Genomic DNA, 4,725 nt, shown 5'->3' with positions numbered 1-4,725 from the left:
TGATGTTGCGCCCGACTTCTCTTCACTGCTGAGAAGCGACTCGACGAGCTCCACGTACACGTCTTCTGCTTTCTCCTTGGGCGTCCCCTCGATTTTCTTCCACGCGACCCACTTGACTTTTCCAACGAAATCGAAAGAGCCCGGTTTCGGAATGTTGACGTCTCCCACAGTCGCCTGTTTATACAGAGCGTAAATCCTGAGTTTCACATCGTTCTCGGGCTCTTCCTGCAGTGTCTTCAGTCGCTTAGAAGCGTCGTCAAGGCGAGTCGATAAAGCTCTCACGGCCAGAAATTCCACTGTGCTCCTCCTCACCGACCCAGAAAGTATTCTCAACATGCTGTATGGCAACCAATGGAGACCCGACGGTTGGATAGCAATCGGAGAACGAAACGAGTCGGAATCCGGAGTTCGACCTCTCAGCAACCGGAGGGTCGCCCGCGGCTTCCTTCTGGACGGAATGTGGACGGAATCGACCTGAATATCGCTTCTCTGAGCTTTTACGACTGACGGGAACAATTCCAAATCTTGGGAACGTTATTCCTTACTTTCGGAGTGCACAAACAATGGGCTCTAGCCCACAATTGTCACTATCCTGCTCCAGAAGATCAACTGCACGGGAACGTGGGTAGCATTCGAGATGATTTCTCGAACCGCCTTAAGAGTACTTCAGCTCGAGCTTCGAAGTCGCCACCTGTCTCTCTCTTGGGGGAAGGATTTTCGGAGAGGGCAGATTTAAGGGCTAGCAGGTGATCTCTTCTGATGAGCGAGTCAGCCGGGGTAGGAATTCCGAGCTCTCACAGACTCCTCGGGGTTAAGACATGATTTCGCAGGGGGGATCGAAAGGACGGACTCCAAGGCAGCTTGGACCTGCGGTGTGATTTTTTTCAACATCCCGCGATAATATTCTCCTCCTCTGAATGATATTTCTCTGATGCGATTCAATAGCTCGACGCAGTCAGAGTTCTCATGTAACCTCGGGCTTCCTCAAGAATCGAGTTGGCCCGCCCCCCAAAAAAACATCGTATGTACGCGCCTTCTCCATATTTTCGTCGCGTAGGAGCAGACACCGCTTCTATCAACACAATCAAGTGGAACATCTAGGGCCGACTCTGGAGGATGATAAGTTCCTTGAGATCACGGGAACCGGGAACTTATCTGATATGGCGTCTAACCTCCGGAAAGCTCAGGTGCAAATCATTTTCGGGGCGGGAATCAGTCGATGGAAATAAGCTCTTATGGTGGATTCGGATTTTGACGTAGACCTACGTGATAATCCGCGCTCAGCGAACCTAGCGAACGAAACTTGGCGAACGGAAGTCGGCGAACGCTTGGCGCGCGCCTGAATTTGGAAATAACCTCTGCATTTCTTCCCAACACTTTATTTTGAGTTCGCGACGATTGATTGTGTGGCATCTTGTGTTCTTAACCGACCCAAGAAGGAGAACGGTGCTTTTCCAGAATTCGTGCTTTTCGAGGATTCTGCATCATATCCGCACATTTGCAGCTCCGAGTCACGTGGCTGAATTCGTCATCTTGTTCGCGAGGTGGAATGCCGGATATGGCTGTAACCGACGATTGGTCGAGTGGTTAGCGCGCCTGTGGGAAACTTGCGTTTCTCTTCGTGACTGCTTGTGCGAGGAGTGGCGTGGGTTCGATCCCTGTTGCCGGTAGAATATTCTTCATGAAAGAGCAGGTTTTCTGCCTCGATTTTCTCGGGTTTCTATCCGATTGTATCGATCCGTTCTTGGGTGCAATGGAAAGAAGTCGATCCGAAACAATACACCTTGGCTGTGTGCCCCAAGTCGGCAAACTTTCTGTCGCTCGTCGCTCGATGTAGGCGAAAATGTACTCATTCTTTTGATTTAACATGTTATGGCTGAGGAGGAAAATGAAGATGTCCATCTGGTTAGGGGTACAGCGATTGGCTGTGAAACCTCATTGGGATGGAGCGTTCTCTGAAGCTATTTCTCGTACCATAACCCCATAATTGCAATCTAAACATATGAAAACAATAAAATAAAAACAAAACATATAAAAACAAATGTGCGTATGTCTGTCATGGTCGCATACATTCGCGTACGTCGCGTTCGATAGGTCTGATTCGATCGGGATCGAAGACGTGTCGCATAGGGGAAGGATATTAGCACATCGGGATTCATAAGGATGAAACGATTGTCATTATTTCCTCTTTTTTGGTGATATTGGCGGACATTTTCGACGATAACGATGTTCAGTATCCTCGATCATGATAGCAACGATCCCCATTTTGAGGGGACGATAACGAAGTCGAGTTTGTTGTCGTCGGTCGCGCGGTGCGAGAGTATGCCTCCCAAACGGAGCTCACTGGGACGCTTGAGTCGACGAGCTACGAAACGCTAATTATCAATAGCTTCTGAATCGGATCATCAAAAACAGATGCGATTAGAACAGGACAGACGGAGGTATTCGATAGCACGGCTGAATGAAACTGAGGATCGGCGAAACTCTAGGATGGAAAGTGATCGTATCCATCACTCTCTTTCTCGGTCTCGGGAATCGCCGGGACGATGTATGAGAGACTAGAACAAAACCGACTGCGTTCTTCACAAGTGCGCTCCGGTGAAACTGAGGATGAGAGGTCGGCTAGATGCCACATGCCGACCTTCAAAATCCAAGGTCAGGTGTATCATCGTCATGGGTCACTTTTGCCATTGCTGGATGCCGATCATCAGTTCCTCCAAATCTATTTTATGGGAAACGCCGAGGAACAGGTCGGTTGACGATGCAGCATCCACACTGGTACAGATAGGGAAATCGTTGGTTCTTTACAAAAGCTTTTCCATCAGTACAACAGGATGGTGAAGCTGCTCACGATCGCTCTGGAACGCATGCCAGCTGATGATTATGTTGTTATTATAAGAGCGGACAAGACGCCGGCGGGGGAACACGAAAAGCGATACAATGCTCCCACAATCAATGAAGTAGCAATCGTGATAGCTGGAGAGGAATTAAGGTCCCGTGACATAATTCTCCATCGCAGGAATGGTGACCTCCAAAGAGTCTCTGAAACACATCGTTCCTACGACGCTTTACAGTGCCCGATCCTATTTTGGCAAGGGGATGATGGATATCACTTCAACATTAATATGAGAAACGCGGTGACGGGTGAAGAGTCTGACAAGAACGTCAGTGCTATGAATTACTATTCATATCGATTGATGATTCGTCAGAATGAGGACAATCATATATTGAAATGTAGGTAATTACTTCATCAATATGTTGTTTATATGTATGCCAAGATTGAAAGCGAACGCTTACTGTTCATTCGGTTGAATCAAACTGGAAGTTACGATCTGAAGAGTACGTCCATCTTCGTGATGCGATAGTTTCTGACGGGAGTGTGAACCCCAATCAACTCGGATGTCGAGTCATTCTTCCGCCGACTTTCACGGGAAGTCCACGCCATATGCATGAATACGCACAGGATGCGATGACATACGTTCGCGTGTATGGTCGTCCTGATTTGTTCATCACGATCACATGCAGTCCTGCTTGGGAAGAAATCAAGGCAAATTTGCTGCCCGGACAAACGGCTGCGGATCGACATGATATATTCGCGCGTGTTTTCCAGCAGAAATTGAAATCCTTAATGGATTTCATCATCAAGCATTTTGTGTTTGAGGAGACGAGATGCTGGATGTATTCGATTGAGTGGAAGAAGAGAGGATTTCCTCACGCGCATATCCTGATCTGGTTGATTCACAAAATCACCCCAGATATGATAGATCGAGTAATATCATCGGAAATTCCGGACCGTGATCTTAATCCTGTTTTATCCGAAGTAGTAACTAGGAACATGATTCACGGTCCTTGCGGTGCGATCAACAGTAAATCCCCATGCATGAAAGACGGAGTGTGTACTAAGAGATACCCAAGGAGTCTACATCCGGAGACAGTCACTGGGAATGATGGTTATCCGTCTTATCGGCGAAGGTCTCCCGAAAATGTAGGGAGGATGATTACGCTCAAAATACGTAACCGGGATATCGAGATCGATAATCACAGCCCGACAGCCAAAATCTAACAGAGAAGTGGATACTCATTTTAGGGTAAATCGGGGTCGCTGATCACGAATCCGGCGCACAGTGGGCCAGCGGCGGCCAAAAATACCTTTTATTTAACGGATGACGATTGAAGCTTCCCAGATGGTCTGTGATGACGGGAAGAGTACCTAGGTGGCCTAAAATTTCCTCAGGAATCCGAATTTCGACTCAGAAATTCGATCCGAGCAAAAGTCAAGGACCTAGAATGGTATATTGTCTGAAAATGAAAAACGCGAGAGATCTACCGCGATCGAAAGCACCAGAAGGGCGATTTCCGACACCCGAGGGCTAGGGCCGTCGATTGGAAACAATATTGGGAGCTCGAATTAGCTCCGTTGGATTCGCGAGCCGAAAACAATCGAACATCAGGGATATATGAGAATAGACTGTTGTCGAACTGATTCGCTCTGTTTTCACTCGATTGTGGAGTGAGCCAAGAACCCACTCAGCCCAGAGTGTCAACTTCTCTCACAGAATTCTCATTTCGAATCGATTTCCACGCTGGGATCACGTGCATCCTCAGCGAATGCTCGGCAGAAACAGTCGAACACTTTTTCATTCTTCGTGATCATCTCCATCGTTGAACATCGAGTGATACGAGTGAATATGAGCTCGAAGAAGATTCGCAATACCTTCTGAAAAA

The 4,725-nt window shown here is 47.7% G+C and overlaps 1 protein-coding gene across 1 annotated transcript in view; it reads left to right on the top strand.

Annotated features, from left to right (window-relative positions):
• LOC100904191 (uncharacterized) overlaps positions 1–4,725 on the top strand; it is a 24,859-nt gene that overhangs the window by 19,285 nt on the left and 849 nt on the right. The gene's annotated exons all lie outside the window — the stretch shown is intronic.

The sequence above is a fragment of the Galendromus occidentalis genome, unplaced genomic scaffold, assembly GCF_000255335.2.
Source record: "Galendromus occidentalis unplaced genomic scaffold, Mocc_1.1 scf7180000077481, whole genome shotgun sequence".
In the NCBI taxonomy this organism is placed as follows: Eukaryota; Metazoa; Arthropoda; class Arachnida; order Mesostigmata; family Phytoseiidae; genus Galendromus; species Galendromus occidentalis.
This window is presented reverse-complemented; position numbering and strand designations above follow the sequence as displayed.